This window comes from Equus przewalskii, chromosome 25 (genome assembly GCF_037783145.1).
Source record: "Equus przewalskii isolate Varuska chromosome 25, EquPr2, whole genome shotgun sequence".
Lineage (NCBI taxonomy): Eukaryota > Metazoa > Chordata > Mammalia > Perissodactyla > Equidae > Equus > Equus przewalskii.
In genome coordinates, this window is record NC_091855.1 from 310957 (window position 1) to 330137 (window position 19181).

Sequence of the window (19181 nt, forward strand, 5' to 3'; positions counted from 1 at the left end):
AGGTTGCAACCATCCCATTTTTAAAAACCAACATCATCCTAGTTCCTTCCTTCTCCCTCACCATCATATCCTGAGCCATGGGAATGGGTGTTTTGCTTGTGTTTTAAAGTTCCCCTCCTTTGGATGGATGATCATACATTTTAGAAATTTCCCTTTGGATCTCCCAAGTAATTTCATTTAGGCAAAGATAACAAGAGTTTCTGGTCTGCGTGACATGTCCACTTGTCTAAATTCAGCTCTCACAATCTAGGTGGGCTTGCTTCCAGGCTGGTTTGTGTGCTGAGGTGGTAGAGACAGCCAGCGCCTCCTTCTCACTGTGAGATGGCATCGCAGGAAAAAGTCTAGGGCTGCTCCTTCCAACACCCGTGTCACCTTGTCCTTCACAAGTACTCTAACTCTCACCCTCATCCAGTAAGCCCCATTAAGATGTTTCCTCTTCTCCTGAAGAATTTGCATAATTAGTCACTGCCTTTTTCCTAGAACCAAATGACAGTAATGGTTTTCTCAATCCAGTGCCCCACAATTCTCGATTCCCTCAGACACACTCACTACTGTTTGCCCTTAAATTATTGCATCATGGTAAACATGTACAGACGGAGAGAAAAGGCACACTTTCAACAGAGAAGTACAGGGGGTCGGGGCTGAAGTGCAGGCAAGGCAGAACAGAGCTCAATCCCCCAGGTCCTACCAGAATGTGAAGATATCGCTATATTGCAGAATAAGTTCCCTAACTGTCATAATTTGTCCCTGAAGAAGGTTAAACCCTAAACATCTGCTTCAAAAAACCAAAACTAAATAATCAGGGGAAAAAATACCCCTCCAACTAAATTAAAGAAAGAAAGAAGAAAAAGAAAAGGAAAGAGAAGAAAACAAAAAGAAACTTTAAGCTTAAGGGCTTAAAAATTAGAGGCATAGCCTTTTCTCTCTTTTCCATATTTATATGAAAATAATCCATGCTTCATGCTAAATACATTATTTACCCTAAAAGAAACTTATTTTTGAATTTAAAAAAAGTTTACGTTTTGTGATTTTTTTTCTTTTTTCAAAGGAATTCCTGCATTGTGGATCAGAAATTTCTACCAGCTAAACTGAATGTGGAAATCATTGATTTTTGCCAAGTTGAATCCTGACTGACATTAATTGCAAGCTCCATTTTGAGGGAAGTATAGGAGTCTTTTCCCCTATTTTGTAATGGTTTGAATTTTTTCCCCATCAATGTGCCTTTAATCTTTTAAAAATATAACACAATACAAATGGTAGGTTCCATAGCACTTTGTTTTCATTTTCATTTGGATCAAACAATTTTGGCAGACAGAAAAAGCTGTGTATCATTGTTTCCTTCCTTCACAGCTCTTATAATTCTTTGATCTTGATTTTCACTTGGGCAGCGAAGACATAGCGTGTTTTCTGTATCAGTTCTCTCTCTCTCTTTCTCTCTCTCATGTGTCTGTGTGAGTGTGTCTGTGTGTGCAGAGTCAACCGTCAGGCTTATGGCTTGTGGAACATTTTCTTAATGTAATATAGAACAGAATTCAGTGGTTGCCAACATCACTAAAAACTGACCCCGTTTCTTCTCATCTGTCATTAACACCTGGTGTGTATGACTGGGCCAGCATCCACCTCGTAAGATGTTATTAGGCTTTGTGGTTAATAAGAACAGGGGACTAGAGACCAACCACCCATGCACACTGTGTGGCAATGCCAAGGGTTTTCCTGGCACTATTTGATGCTACGGACCACAAGCTTGGGTCTACTTCTAGAGGGATGAGGGTGATTCCTTCTTGCCAGTTGCCTTATGCAGAGTCACTCAGTGAACCCAACTGGGTGAACATCCAGACCTTTTGAACCTCGGCATTGGGCCTGATGGACGGTTACTTTGCACACGTGCCTTCTGGGTGCTGAGTGTGTATCCCATGGCATTACCATTGACATCCCTGCAGACTCAGCCACGTGCTTCTGACATGCTTGGGGAAGCTATGGTCATTCTGGGTTTTTCAGTTTTGTCTTCAGATATTGAAAAGCTTTCATAAAACAGCTGAGTGTCAATATAAGTTCTATGGCTTCAATCTCCTTTAAAAATAAAATTCTTAAGGGTCCATAAAAAGGAAAGGGGCAAATATTTTTTAAAAAGGATGAAAAGAAAGAAAATCAAACCAGATAATAATAATAATAAATTGCTGATATTGCCATAAATCATTAGAAATCTCCTGACATGCTGAAACCAAATGGCTGTACATTGAACACAAATCAGTGACTTCAATCTTTTGTGGTTTCCTTTTGCTCTTTGGGCCGCTTTGCTGCCCTATTGGTGATGTTATTCACACAGGACCAAATCCCCGCCAAGTGCAGGAGTGCCCCCGCTGCCTCTTTCATCTCCTGTCATCACTCTCAGGGGCTTCTCTGAGCTTCTCTTTTTGAGGAGCAGCATGTCACTGGGGACCTTCCTCGCCTTGGTTAAGTGCTGGTGCTTCTTGTCCCGGGATGCATAGCTGCTGTCACGCAGGACATCCTTGGCCTCCTTGGGGCTGTGTTTCCAGTCATCCTCCTCTCTCGCTGTGGCTCTTAGGGCTCTAGAAGCCTCCCTCACCGCCCCCCTGGCTCCCCTTGGTGGCAAACTCATAGTGGCCATGGGCCAAGGAGGATGAGACTGTCACTGGGTAGTGAGGAGCTCCCAGTGGTGGAGGATTTGGTGCTGCTATAGTTGTGCTCCTCCTTGAGATCTCCACTGACCACTGGGCAGCCGCATGATGGCTCGCTCTCAGTCCTCATCCAGCAGCTGGTGAGACCATTCCTCATGGCTGCTGTCATTCCAATGGGAGTGACTGGCAATGGCCACACTCTGGGAAACAGCCCTCAGCTCAGACCCCGCACTGTGTTTGGTGTCACTCCTGGAGGAACTCGCAGACAGGCTCCAGTTCTCTTGAAGGCACTGCCGGGTGAGAGGGGTGGGCCTGATGTGCTTTGATGCACCTGAGGAGACAGGGAGGTGTATTGAACACTGTAAGCTTGGCTGATAAGGTGTCTTTTCCAAAGCCTGAGTTAGATTTTGTCTATACCGCATCCACGCACCACAATGCCCTTTCCCAGTACCCTGACTCCTCTCATTGCCCACTGTCCTAAAACGCTTATTCAATGACAAATTATGTCTCACTGATCTTTTCCATCCAGCAGTTGTGTTTGCAAAATATAGAAAATGTTCCAAGATCCATTTGTAGATACATTTACTGGCAGGTGCTTGGTTGAAAGTCTTTGATGGCTGTAAATCTGAGGCCGTTAAAGAACAGGGGGGGTTGCAGCTGGGGTTCTGCTGGGTAAGTAGGGCATGTCAGAGAGGGTGGGGGATGGGGGTCCTGGAAGGAGCTGGGAGTCCTGGGCGGGGCTGACGCTCTTAAGGACCCGCCCCCTTGTAATCTTATACAGAGTATTTTCACTTCCCTAAAAATTCTCTGTGCTATGTCTATTCATCTCTTCCCCACCACCCCGACCCCTGGCAGCCACTGATCTTTTCATTACCTCCATGGTTTTGTCTTTTCCAGAATGTCATAGAGTTGTATTCATACAGTATGTAGCCCTTTCAAATTGACTTCTTTCACTTAGCAATATGCACTTAAGGTTATTCTGTGTCTTTTTCTGGTTTGATAACTCATTTCTTTTTAGCTCTGAATAATATTCCATTGCCTGGCTATACCACAGTTTATCCATTCACCTACTGAAGGATGTCTTGGTTGGTTCCATGTTTGGACAATTATAAATAAATGTGTTATAAACATTCGAGTGAAAGTTTTTGTGTGGACATAAGTTTTCAATTCCCTTCGTTAAGTACAAGGGGGGCACAATTGTTGCACTGTATGGTAAGAGTGTGCTTAATTTTGTAAGAAACCACCAAATTGTCTGAGCTGAACATTTGAATATGATGATTCAAGCATTACCCCTTCTAGATTTCCGTCACATTCAGGCAGCACTTAACTCTGCTGATTATTTCCGGGTAGAGTGACACAAACTTTATTCTACATTGTTACTAAGAATGTAATTGCCCTGCCTTTGTTAGTTTCTAGTTTTTACAGTTGCCCATTGACAGTGACATTATCACTGGGCATGGAAGTTATAAAGATGCCCTGTGATTTCCTGTGTTCCAGACATTCATTTCCTGGCCCCATTGTGCATTGGCACCCATTACTTCCTCTGTTAATCATAGTTGATTCCCTTAGCCAGCACGCTAATGCCTTCCTTGCCTGATGGTCCACTGGCATTAAGTAGTCACAGATTCCATTTTGTTAAAACACTAATTGAGACCCTCTGGAAATATTTGCCCTCTGGAACCCTAAACCTATAACCCAGAAGAGCCTAATATTGTAGGAATAGGAGGCACAAATTCAGAAACTGGGTCACAGAGTGTAATGATGAGAAGGGACAATCCTACTACAACTCCTTCATTTCCAGACCCGTGATGCCATGCTCTTGGAGACACTATATTGCCCATAACCTACATTGCCACTGGTTTGTGACCTACAGTGAATCATGGAGGATGGTGCTCCAGTGCAGCAAGTTCTTTTCTGAGCTGGTGACTTAGCTGAGCTGTCAATATTCCACTTGGATCTCCTATCAAGCCAGCTGGTGGTTGGTGATGAGCTACACATTAAGATCATTCATTCTATGGCATGGTCATGCCAAACCTGTGTTGCTGTAAAATGTTTTTCTTATTTTTAAGAAATATTGTGTGGTTTACTATCTAAGAAATAATATATCCTTTAAGCTGTAGGAAGGTGATATTCCCTCAGACAGTGCAGGTTGGTAAGGGAAATGCCTACGCCACCTATTGATTTCTGCACGGACAAATTGCTTCCCTCCAATATTGCAGTGATCTGGTACAATCGGCTTATCACTGTGTTTCTGGCTTGTCTTTCAAAAAATGGTGCCATATGTAGGACTTGGCATAGGTCTCTGCTTCTAACAGATGGGACACTCAATTTTGATAGTAGTAGAAGGTGGCTATGTTATTGGATACATGTACATATAGGCTTCATTCCTGCCACTGTGGCTACTCTGTCCATGGTGTCACAGCATGAGCCCTGGGATTGCAAGAGAAGAGAGGGTGGCTGCTATCTATCCAATAGGTTCTCCAGTCCTCCTCACTGTCGCAAATCTTTTCTGCTATCATTACCCTTTAGTAGTTAACAATTAAATCAGCATGTTTTGTGCCCACTCATACATCACCTAAAATCCTCTGCCCCAGAATGCCACGTCCTTGGAGACTTGCTACCCCCAGTCCCCTAACCAAATTTCCAGCGTGACTTATCACTGTGAATAGTGAATGAATGAATCAGTGTGCAGTCACGTGTCACTTAATGATGGGGACTCATTCTGAGAAACGCATCATCATTGTGCAAACGTCATAGAGTGTAGTTACACAAATCCAGATGATAGGTATAACCTAGTACACACCTAAGCTATTTGGTACTAATGTTTTGGGACCACCATCATATATGTGGTCCATCACTGACCAAAATATCATTATGCGATGCATAACTGTATCCCTCAGGCCAAATTTTCTCCATGGCAATTGGAAGGCCAAATGTTATTTGCACTAGGACAATTTGCTTTCATCACTGTCCTCCAGTGTCACCTCTTAGTGGGACTTTAACGTGGCACAAGTCCATTTCTGACTACGTCCTGCATAATGGGGTAACTCTTCTTTGCACTAGGCCTAAATCTTAAATGGAACTTCTTCAGTTGGAAAATCTACTCCATGAAACCACATCATGGACTGATGGAAAGGAGTCTGTGCAGCAGGGATGGGTGACATAAAAATCTGGGCCACTTGTTCATATAATTTGTTAGTGCTATTAAAACTCCCAGGTTGTAAATCAATCATTTACACTTACAATGGATCGCTATTGCACCAGCTCAAAATGATGTGTTGGTAGATCCTATAACACTCAACACATGATAGATAGCTGATGCTGAATTTTCATTTGGTGTCTTTTCATCCAGCACTTAGTTTCTACTGGGGTGCAGTAGAACACAGAAAACTATTTTATTTCTTCCTCAGAAGGTCTTGTTTACTCCATGGTGAATGTAGTCATGTGGATTTGGTCTTTCCAAAGACTCACACATCATTCTTTTCCAATACAGGTATCTCTAGCATCATTGGATCACTTTCAAAGTGTCCCACTTGTCATTTGACTTAAAGCAAATGTACAGAGGGAGCCATTGGACTCACAATCATTGTGGGCTTTTTCTCCCCTGCTTTTGGCTCCTACATGTTACTAAGGCACCAAGGAATCTTGCCACTCCCAGTTCATCAGTACAGTTAGCAAAAGTCTATCACTGTGCTTCATTCGCATAATGTTTTGTGAAATATCCAGATGATTAAAGCCCCCATGGTCAAAATTTATTTTATCTTTATTGAGGTATAATTGACCAAAAAACACCCAAACTGTATATATTTAGGGTGGGTGACTTGATGTTTTGATATATGTATACATTGTGAATTAATGGCCACAATCAAGCTAATGAATATATTCATCACCTCACACAATTACCATTTATCTTTCCTTCTTTCTTTCCTTCTTTATTTCTTTCCTTCCTTCCTTCCTTCCTGCCTTCCTTTCTCCTTCCTTCCTTCCTTCTTTCTTTCTTTCTTTCGCTCGCGTGCTCTCTCTCTCTCCCTCCCTCCCTCCCTTCCTTCCTTCCTTCTTTCCTGCCTTTTATTACTGAGAACACTTAAGATATACCTTTTTAGCAAATTTCATGAATAATACACAGTACTGTTAACTACAGTTGACTGTACATTATAGCTCCAGAATTTATTCATCTTGCATAACTAAAAATTTGTATCCCTTGACAAACATTTCCTCATTTTCTCATCCCCTGTTGAGCCTCTGGCAACCATTCTAGTCTCTGCTACTGAGAGTGACTTTTTTAGATTCCACATATAAGTGAGATTATGCAGTGTTTGTCTTTCTATGTCTGGCTTATTTCACTTAGTATAATGTCTTCCTTGTTCACGGACAAATTTTGGAAGTCAAGGATTCACGTATCCCTGAGGAAGTCTGCTATAATTTATTTATTTTCTCTTTTTTGTCAGAGGAACTAAGGGTAAGGAAATTATTTAACCTATAGAGTAAAACATTTGATGTCAAATTAGGGATACAATTTTTCTAAGATTTTTACTTAGGTTAGACTGTTAATTATTGGTAGATTAAAAAAAAACTTTCTCTTTATAAGAAAGTGGCAAGTTGGTCCATATCACTAAATATGATTATTATAAAGCAGTTAAGCTTTATTGATCCATATTACCATATATATTATTCTCAAGATAAATAATTATAGTAAGCTTGTGTGGTGGGCATTATCCCCATTTTATAAATAGCTGAATCTTGAAGAGGATAAGGGACCCATTCAAGAACACATAGCTTGTATGTGGCAAAGGTATGATGTAGGGACAAATGCTTCTGAATTCAAAATTCATGTGCTTTAATACTCTCAGACATTGACTAACGATTCAATGTATCATTGAATTTTTGTTTGTTTTTATTTAAATATCTTGGGGCAGATTCAGGAAGATCATGGTTGTGGTAGATTACTACCAAATAACCCAAAAGAATCCCTCTGTCTATAGCCACACACTTGTATAGTTACCTCCCTTATGAACTCTGGCCCCATGCCTTGCTTTATATAACAGAATGTTCAAAATTGATGTGTAAAACTTCTAAGGCTAGACTCTTTTTTTCTCCATGGGATTCCTAAATGTTGGGAGCTAACCACCACGTTTTTGGAAGGCCAAGCTAGACACATGGAAACAGCACATGGATAAGAGAAAGCACTCCAGCTGACAGCCTCATCAGCTGTCAGTCATGTGATTGAGATTGCCTTGGATCCCACAACTGTCCTACTGCCCCAGGTGCCACCACATGGAGAAGGATTGTCTAGTTAGCCCACAGAAACCTGAAAAATAATAAGTCATTGCTGCTTTAGACCTCTAAGGTTTGGGGTGGGTTTTTATGTATAGCAATAGATAGTTGAAACAATAGTGAACACAGAATAAATTGAAATTTTTTTTAAAAGTTAAGTTATCTTCAAGAAGAAATACTGAAAACAGCTTTTACAATTTTGACACAAGGAAGAAGTTTAAAAGCTTTCTATAACAATTGATACACATATTCTCAGAGGTGCATAGCTGTCTGCATGTTGATAGATGTCTTTCAAGATTTCCTGAATTTCTTTCAAGTCTTTGAGGAAAATCACACACTTAGTATAATTGTTACAGGTTAGTTGCAAATAAAAGTACAAAAAAATATGGAGGGTTCTGTGCAATTTATGTTTAACATTTTTTGTTACAGTTGTTTTAATTCTGATGGCAGAATGGTATTATTAAAAAGTAAGAAGAACAGTGTTCATAGGATAAAATGCCCACATTCAATAAAAGTTAATTACTTGTTCTTTTTTAAATGAGCAATTGTTTGTGATTTTTAAAATCTATATATCTTTCTATTTCTCATGATATACATACATGCATGTAGAATGGGGATAAACAGAGTTTTGGAGAGTCTGAAGAGAACGAGTGTTAATTTCTCTGTGATTTGCATGCCTTTAAATGCTTTCGAAGAGACTTCAGGGAACAAAATGGAGTTCATTTTAAATCATGTTCCTCTTTGAACAGAATTTTCAAACAATTTTCTAAGATTTAACTAAATGTACCTCCAGGTTGATAAGAAATTCATAGTTTAATTATTATTTGCTTACAGCTCCACAGACTATTGAGTTTCAGATACAGGGTTGGACCTTTGGTGCAATTTATCAATACTTGGTAGCTTTGCAAAGTCTGATGCATACTGTGAACACTTACTAAAATTCAAAATTTAATAAAATCCACACTAAAGTATAAAAAGTAAATAAAAATAGTTAAACATTTTTTCAGTTGTTTTCCCATGTTTTAAAACAATCTTTGCTGTTAGTTATTAATTCTTTATTATACTTGGTTTCAGTAGAGTGATCTGAAATTTCAAGTGATTCCTCCTTGCCTGTTAAGCTAACTGGGTCCCAAAAGATTAACCATTTCTTAATTGTTCATGCTTGTGAGACGTCATTACCTTTGTTTTGTTCAGCAATTGCTTAAAATGATGTAACATGATAAAAATGTTTCAAGGAGACCAATGAACGTTATGTAATGTTATGCATTGTTGGCATTCCCAGTGTTTGCCTCAAGATCTATTGGATTCCTTTGGATTATGTTGTGGATTACTCAAAGGCAGCATGTGGTAGGAAAAAAATCAAGGTAATTGAGGTAGCAAAAACGAGTTTGGAGTAATACAAACTTTGTATTTATTTGTTATATTTGGAGCATCTACTAATTGCTGAGTACTACTTGTTTCAAATACAGCAGCTCAAAGAGTCATGACCTGGAGAGAAGTAGGTTCTCAAGAAGAAGCCAAGTTTCAGTTGAAGGAAAGGATACTAAAATGATTGAAGATACGAGAGAGTTTGGTTATATCAGAGGAAGAGCTACACAGGCTCCAATACATCAGAGAAACATAAGTACTAGAAAGGATAAGAGCCAAGAGAGGCATTGAATTCAGATCACAAGTTAGTGAGGCAATGGAGGAACACTCCAAAATATTGCAAAGAGAATAACCTCCTACAGTCATCAGTATGATGGGATTACACACAAGTTTCTGCAGAGTAAGCCTCAGTCTAAATACTATTAATACTATTGAAAGCTAAAATTGACTTCTTTATCTCAAAGTGTAATATAGGCAACACTCTACACGCTTCCTATGGACAAACTCATAGATTGCCTTTGCAAAATTGCCTTGATCTCTGGTGAATGGGAAAGTTCTTGCTCCCTGAAAGGTGAGCATTTCTATAAACTATGAACTGAGGTTAGAGAATCAAGGGCTAGTTTAATGAGTTATTCTGCTTCACCCCACCCTAATCATGAAGCAAGAGGAGGGCTTAAACTCTCACCCTCAATTTCCAGATCTGAAAGTGAAGATGATAGCTATATTACCAACTGATAGGGCTGATGTACAGATAATCTGGGATAAAAATCTGGGATAAAATTGTGAAAATATAAAATCAAATTTATCCCTTTTCTGCTCAAATAAAGATCATTGAAAGCAACTATCAGGTAATTAGCCAGAAACCACTTTGTATTTCTCCAAACTCATCCTAGAATTTTTTTTCTTCTCCTGCTTTGCATTTGGATGTTTGAAGGTTCATGATACATGTATTTTCTGAATCACTTAATGTATTTTTAATCCTGTTATGCTTGTTTCAAAAAAAGCAAGACTATCCACATTCCTAAGGGTTTTTTCCTCCCTTTAATTCACAAAAACTACATAACAATAGAAGAAAAAATAGGAATCAAAGTAAGTAAGGGAAAAAGTACAATAAAAATCATCCTGAATATTTGATATAGAGATCATCAGTATTCAAAACTTTGTTTATAACCCCATATTATTTCTTCTGGAATGAATTTTTTAATTTATTGTTTCTTGTTAATTAAAAATTTTCAAAGGAATTGTTATAATTTTTAAAGTATTCCAACAATTTAAAACATTATTTTTATCTGTGTTCAAATAACTCTCAATCTTTATTTTTCTTAATAAAAATAGATATGGGATGGATTATTCAATAATCTAAAATTTTAGACAAAATATTATTTTTCTATCTTTATAAATCTCCAGAGTTTCATGCTTTGCAGTTTGTGCCTAGAACAAATCACTTCATTCTGAAACCAGAAGTAACATGAAGATTCTTCTTTGCTTGTGTTCAACATAAAATCATGCTGTGTCAGAACCAGCCCCTAACATCTTGAGTATCGCCAGTGGAGACAAAAACACACAGAATATGTGCTCTGGTGGGTCTTAAAATCTAAAACACGTTCAAATCTGTTCCATAGCCCAAGGCAACTATTCAGCAGTGCCTAAGTTTATACTTTTGGGACTCACAAATGATCCAGAGCTTCAAGCCTTCTCTCTGGTGTATTCCTAGTGATCTATTTAGCTAGTGTCATGGATAATCTTGGTTTGATTTGCTAATCCAAATCAGTCCTTGCCTTCACACACCCATGTATTTTTTTCTGAGCCATCTGGCCTCTGTTGATTTTTCTGTCACTTCATCTGTAACCCCAAACACCTTGGTGCATTTTCTGTGTGAAGTTAAATGTATAACAGTTTATTCGTGTGCCATTCAGGTGTTCTGCTTAATCAAATTTGCAGTTTGAGAACTGTGTTTGCTTGCAATCATGGCATACGATCAGAATGTTGCCATCTGCAACCCTTTACTCTATGTCATTCTCGTGCCTAGAACAATCTGTTATGGAATGATTGTTGGCACATATATTTATGGATTCACTATGGGTCTTGTCCAGACAGTGGCAACATCCCACTTGTCTTTTTGTGGCTCCTGTAGTCAGCCACTTCTACTTGGATGATGTTCCCTTGATTGCTTTAGCCTGTTCTGACACTCATATCAAAGAGCAAATGTTACTAATGATTGCAGTATTCAATACACTTTGCTCTCTACTGATTGTGATAATTTCTTAAGTCTTCATCCTGTTTGCCATTCTGAGGATCCATTCTGCTGAAGGAAGATAGAAAGCTTTTTCTACCTGTACTTCTCACCTGAACTCTATCACAATATTTTAAAGAACAATCATTTTTATGCACCTACTTCCCAATTCAAGCCATTGTCTGAACACAAATAAATGTGTTTCTGTGTTTTATGTGGTAGTGATTCCCATATGACATCCATTGATCTATAGTTTGAGAAACCAGGAAGTAAAAATTGCATTGAAAGGAATTAAAGAAAAGTTGTGTTTGGATATGAAATAACTGAAAACTTATTGGACAGGGAGAGAACAGGGGACTTTGAGTTGTGTCTTATCTAGAATCACAATGCTGATAAATGACAGAGCCAAATTCCTCACTTAGAGTGCTCATATTCACTCAAGAATATGTCTCACCAACTTTTTCATTCTCAGTGATTTCCACATGAAAGACGTGTTTTATCTTATGAGTAGTTGAATTGTAAAAGAGGAGAGAGAGAGATCTGAATCCTGTTTGACCACAACTTCTTCTTCATAATTAAAGAAACAGAAATTGGGAAATAGAGGCTTTATCTGAATTCTGAGCCATACTGAGAAATTTGGGTAGTACTGAAATAGATCAACATAATCAATCAACATCTGGTATCTTGTATTTATTTCATCGGAGCCATTTCACACCATTATAACTCACTGCCTATCCTACATAAGTGTGTGTTTAGGAACATGGGGTCTACATTCACACAGTTTGGGTAACAATTTTAGCTTTTCCACATAGTAGCTAATGTCAATAGTAAATTATTTCACATTTCTGTCTCTTGGTTTCCTCATCAGCAAAAGGCAATAATAGTTTCTTTCTCTTGGCCTCATTGTGAATATTAAATAACATTACAAATATCAAAGACACTGTTCCTAGCATAGGGCAAGTACTTCAGAAATGTGGACTATTACACTTCATTATTAACATTGTTTTTGGATCCAGGATCCCTCTCATTTGGCTTCAGGCAATGGGGTAATAGCCTTTTAGAAACGGTTGGCAGCATGATGTGTTTCATTTTAAATCAATAAAATGAAAATACAAAGCTGAGGAGTCATTTTACTGTGATCTTTAAAGCAATAAGTTCTTTTAAATTTATTTGTGGGTGTGTCTATGATCATATTTTAAACTGAATCTTTTTTTACTGCTATTAAAATAATCATCTTTTGGTGATGTCAGGAACATGGAGGAGTGAGCTCTTCCTTTTGTCTCTCCCTCTTTTGAACTACAACTAAATGGACATTAACTGACCAATGGAGGAAGCCCACAAGCACCACAGGATGCCTGAGAGACACACAGCTATATATCTGAGGGTGGCTTGACTGAACCCCCCAAGAAGTGGCAGAGAATGATGAGCAATTCCTTCTCTCCCCTGGTAGCCCTGTGCATACACATGAATACTTCCCAGCCTGGTGAAAGTGCCCCAATGTGAGGACATGCAACAGGGTGGCTGTAGGAGGAGGTGATGGCAGCCCTTAGCCTACTCATGATTGCTTCCCCAGTGTGGAGGGGGAGCCCACCAAGCACAATCCACTCAAGTGCTTGAATGCATCCGAGCCTGGGGCAAGTGCCCATTGTACCCCCACTGCTTCCAGCAGACAGGGTTGGGGCAGAACTCTGCTCCTGCTTCCACCGAGAAATAACAGGTCGAATATGCAACCTAACACTACCACAAATGTCCTGACAAAAGATTGGTTCATCAAACACCATGAGAAACTGCAGCAACAATTCAGACCAGAAGGAAAATGACAATTCTCCATAACCCAATCCTGAAGACACAGAAATTTACAAACTAAATGACAGAGAATTCAAAATAGCTGTCATAAAGAAACTCAATGATTTACAAGAGTGCATGGAAAGACAATTCACAGAGCTCAGGAATAAAATGAATCTCTGCACCAAAGAGACTGAAACTATAAAAAAAAAATAAGCAGAAATTCTGGATATGAAAAGCACAATTAATCAAATGAAAGATTATCTAGAAACATTAAGAAATACAGCTGATGTTATGGAGGAAAGAATAATTATGAGGATAAAAATATAGAAATTCTACAGATGGGGAGGTGACAGAACTAAGATTTTTTTAAAATGAAGGAATTCTTCAAGAAATATCTTGCTCAATTAGGAAAAGCAACACAAGGATTATAGGTCTTCAGGAGGGGGAAGTGAGGGAGAAACGAGCAGATAGCTTGTTCAAAGAAATAATAGCTGAGAACTTCCCAAACCTGGGGGTGGTCCAGATTTACAGATAAATGAAGCTAATAGAATGCCTGATTACATCAATGCTAAAAGACCTTTTCCAAGGCACATAACAGTAAAAATGGCAAAAGTCAATGACAAAGAAAAAGTATAAAGAGCAGCAAGGAAGAGGAAAATAAACTACAAAGGAACTCCTATCAGGCTTTCAGCAGATTTCTTTGCATAAAATCTACAAGCTAGGAGAGAATGGAATGACATATTCAAAATACTGAAAGACACAAATTTTCAGCTAAGAATACTGTACCCAGTGAAACTTTCCTTCAGACACAACGGAGAAATAAAAGCTTTCTCAGATAAACAGAAGCTGAGGGAGTTCATTGCCACTAGAGCTCCCCTACAAGAAATAACAAAGATGCCCTCACAAGGGAAATGAAAAGGCAAAAGTCTACAAAGCTCTCAGAAAGGAGATAAATAGACATAATCAGAAAACTGCAGCTCTCTATCAGAACAAGGAGGCAAAGACTCAATTACAACTTATAAAGGGAAAGAATGCAACAAAAGTAATGATAACACCTCAACAACTCACAACATTAAAAACAGAATAATTTTTAACAACAATAACTCAGAAGGAGAGAGGAAAAGGAACGAATCTCTTTAGGTTAATGGAGATAAGAGGCTATGAGAAAATGGACTATTTCATCTATGAGGTCTTTTATGCAAACCTCATGGCAACCACTAAACAGAAAATCAGCAGAGTCATAATACACAAAAAAAAAGAAAAGTGATAAAACTTCCTCAGAAAGCAACCAAAATGAAATGACAGAGATAAAAAGGAAGAGAAACAATGGACACATAGAACAACCAGAAAACGAGAGATAAAAAGACAATATTAAGCCCTCATATATCAGTAATCACTCTAAATGTAAATGGAGTTTCTCCAATCAAAAGGCAGAAAGTAGCTGGATGGACTAAAAAACAAGATTCAACAATATGCTACATGCAGGAAAGATTTCTCAGCTCTAAAGACAACGATAGGCTTAGAGTGAAGGGATGGAAGATGACACCCCAAATTAATGGCAAGCAAAAGAAAGCAGGTGTTGTCATACTTATATCAGACAATGCAGACTTCAAGTTAAAAAGAAGGGCAGTATATAATGATAAAATGGACTTTCCAACTAGAGGACATAACACATTAATATATATGCACCTAACACAAGAGCACCATGGTACATAAAGCAATTATTAACAGACTTAAAGGGAGAAATTAACACCAACACAATATTAGTAGGGGGCCTAAACACCACTTTCATCAGTGGACAGATCATCCAGATAAAAAGTCAATAAGGAAATAGGACATTTAAATGAAACTCTTGATCAGAAATACTTAAAAGATATATGGAGAACATTCCATCCAAACATGCAGAATACACATTCTTCTCAAGTACACATGGATAATTCTCAAAGATACACCATATGTTGGGAAACAAGGCAAGCCTCAATAAATTTAAGAAGATTGAAATCATCCCAACCATGTTTGCTGACCACACTGCTATGAAACTAGAAATCAACTACAAGAAAAAAAATGGGAAAGTCAGAAACATATGGAGACTAAACAACATGCTATCGAACAACCATTGGATCAATGAAGAAATCAAAGAGGAAATTAAAAAATACCTGGAGACAAATGAAAATGAAAATACAACACTAACTCTTTTGGATGCAGCAAAAGTGGTCATAAGAGGGAAATTCATAGCAATACAGGTCCACCTCAACAAGGAAGAAAAATCTCAAATAAGTAATCATAAAATGCACCTAACAGAACTAGAAAAAGAAGAATAAACAAAGCCCAATGTCGGCACAAAGAGGAAATAATAAAAATCAGAGCAGAAATAAAATAGAGACTTAAAATAGTAGAAAGGATTGGTGAAACTAAGGACTGGTTCTTTGAGAAGACAAACAAAATTGACAAACCCTTAGCCAGACTCACTAAGAAAAAAAGAGAGAAGCCTCAAATAAATAAAACTAGAAATGAAAGAGGAGAAATTACAACAGATACTTCAGAAATACAAAAGATTATAAGGGAATAGTATGAAAAACTATGTACCCACAAATTGTATCACCTAGAAGAAATGGGTAAATTCTTAGACTCTTTCAAACTCCCAAAACTGAATCAAGAAGAAATAGAGAAAATGAATAGACCAATCATAAGAGATTGAAATGGTAATCAAAAACTTCTCAAAAAACAAAGGACCAGGACCATATGGCTTATCTGGAGAATTCCACCAAACATTCAAAGAAGATTTAATACCTATCCTTCTCAAACTATTCCAAAAAATGGAATAAGATGGAATGCTTCCTAACTCATTTTATGAAGCCAACATCAGCCTGATACCTAAACCAGACAAGGACAACACAAAGAAGGAAAATTACAGGCCAATATTGCTGATGAACACAGATGCAAAAATCCTCAACAAAATATTGGCAAACCAAATATATTAAAAGGATCATACACCACGATCAACTGAGATTTATTCCAGGGATGCAGGGATGTTCGTCATCTGCAAATCAATCAATTTGATACACCACACAAACAAAATAGGGAATAAGAATCCCTTGATCATCTCAATAGATGCAGAGAAAGCATTTGAGTAGATGCAACATCCATTTATGATAAAAATTCTCAATAAAACCAGTATAGAAAGTATCTCAGAATAATAAATGCCATATATGACAAGCCCACAGCCAGCATCATGCTTAATGGTGAATAAGTAAAAGCCAGCCCTCTGAGAACAGGAACAAGACAAGTGTGCCCACTATCACCACTTGTATTCAACATAGTACTGGAGCTTTTTGCCAGAGCAATTAGACAAGAAAAAGAAATAAAAAGAATCTATATTGGAAAGGAAGAAGTGAAACTCTCACTGTTTGCACATGACATGATTCTATATATAGAAAACCCTAAAGAATACACCAGAAAACTATTAGAAATAACAAGAACTACAGCAAAGTTTCAAGGTATAAAACCAATTTGAAAACACCAGTTCCATTTGTATACACTAACAAGGAAGTAGCAGAAAGAGAAATCAACAATTCAATTCCATTTACAATCACAACAATAAGAATAAAATATCTAGGAATAAACTTAACCAAAGAGGTGAAAGCCCTGTTCACTGAAAACTATAAGACATTATTCAAAGAAATTGAAGAAGGTATAAAGAAATGGAAAGATATTCCATGCTCATGAGTCAGAAGAATAAACATAGTTAAAATGTTCATACTACCTAAAGCAATGTACAGATTCAATGCAATCCCAATCAGAATCAAAACAGAACGGCATTCTTCACAGAAATAGAATGAAGGTTAAAGATTCATAAAATTTATGTGGAACAACAGAAGACCCCAAATAGCCAAAGCAATCTTGAGAACAAAGAACAAAGCTGGAGGCATCACAATCCCTGACTTCAAAATATGCTACAAACCTATAGTAATCAAAACAGCATGGTACTGTCACAAAAGCAGACAGACAGATCAGTGGAACAATGAAAGCCCAGAAATAAAACCACACATCTGTGGACACTTAATCTTCAACAAAGGAGCCAAGAACATACACTGGGGAAAGGAAGGTCTTTTCAACAAACAGGTGTTGGGAAAAATGGACAGGCACATGCAACAGAATGAAAGTAAACCATTATCTTGCACCATACACAAAAATTAACTCAAAATAGATTAAAGATTTGAATTTAAGACCTGAAATTGTAAAACTCCTAGAAGAAAATATAGGCAGTGCACTTTTTGACATTGATCTTAGCAACATCTTTTCAAATACCATATCTACTTGTGCAAGGGAAACAAAAGAAAAAGTTAAAAAAAGGGATTAGATCACACTAAAAAGCTTCTGCAAAGGAAATGAAACCATGAACAAAATGAAAAGACAACCCACCATCTGGGAGAAAATATTTGCAAATCATTTATCTCACAAGGGATTTCAAAATTCAATAAACTTAAAAGTCATATAGAGACAAAATTACCTCTGAAAGTCTAAGTGCTCATAAAATACAGCAGTCATGATTTTGCATCTAGCTTATAGACCTCTAGAATATTTTATCAATTCCTCTAATTGTTTTAAAGGAATTTTTCTTCACAGGCTCCAATTAGTTTCTGTAGGCTGTTCTGAGGCATCGCCATCCCACAGTATCACCATTTATTCAGTCATTTCCATACCTCTGTCAATTTTGAAGAAAAATCCTTAAAATCATTGACACATTTTACCCAAAGATTTCCTTAATAAGCACTGCTGTTTCTTGTTTCACTTCATCTTTCCTAATGTGAGTTTTGTCTCAAATTTCACTGCACATTGGAATCATCTATGGAGTTTTTAACATCTCAATGCCCAGGCACCCCCTGCTAGATTTATCAGTAGGTCTGGGTGGCACCCAGGCTTCAGTATTTTTAAAGTTCCCCAGGAGGTTCCAATGTACACCATATTTGAGAACCAGGAGTCTACAGAACAAATTCAATGGTTAGAATGACAAGCAGAGCTCAGCCATACTTTCAAACTTATTTATTTCTATTTTATTTTTGTTTGCCTAACCTACAGCTGTATTAGTTGAGTACATGACTCCACCACACCAATGGAATTCAAATTGGAGTATGCCTGTTCATGTTCATATGAAAAGACTCACCAAGCGTTATGAGGGCAAGAATACTTTTAAGAAAATTAATGTTCGGTTCTTCCATTTCCATGTCTGTTCCTTCCTGAAAATGATTTGCCTGAGACAGCACCTATGCTCTTGTTTTGTTTTTGATTTTTTTTGGCTTCCATTTTCAAAATCCACCATTTTTCCACTTTACAAAAGAAAATATTTCTCACTCATCTGGAAGCTTATGATTCCTTGCTCCAAGACGCAAAAACATTCAGTGTTTTAAACAGTTTGGACATGTATATAATTCCTTTCATCGAGACACTCTCATCTCATAATAAGACAAATGTCAAAGGAAAGTTAATTGTATATTTAATGCTTATTCATCAAAACTGTGATTATAACTCAAACAGAAATATTTTACTAGTATGGTATAAAGAATCTATAGAACTTTATAGTTACAAGAATAAAATTCCAAATTGTGTGTGTCTGTGTGTGTATTCTAGGAGATCACATGGTTAACTCAATATGAGGTCATTTAAGAAGTGCATATGTGTAAGTGAGAGAGAGAATTGGAGGCGGGTGTAGTAGAATTTTAAGTACAAATAGATATCCTTTCGAAAGTACTGAAAAGCAGAGTATGAAAGTAAGAAATGCAGTCAGCATGTTACCAGTGTTATCGCTAAAAGCAGACTGACTCCATTTAATACCACAGCTTACCGAGGAGACGGGTTTCTAACACGAAGCTTGCTTATGG

The 19181-nt window shown here is 37.7% G+C and overlaps 1 protein-coding gene and 2 pseudogenes across 3 annotated transcripts in view; 1 reads left to right on the forward strand and 2 right to left on the reverse strand.

The window, feature by feature from the left end:
- LOC103545303 (ral guanine nucleotide dissociation stimulator-like) overlaps positions 1–19181 on the reverse strand; it is a 254438-nt gene that overhangs the window by 180937 nt on the left and 54320 nt on the right. The gene's annotated exons all lie outside the window — the stretch shown is intronic.
- On the reverse strand, positions 2257–3519 carry LOC103540088 (forkhead box protein N3 pseudogene; annotated as a pseudogene).
- On the forward strand, positions 10900–11837 carry LOC139079451 (olfactory receptor 5AL1-like; annotated as a pseudogene).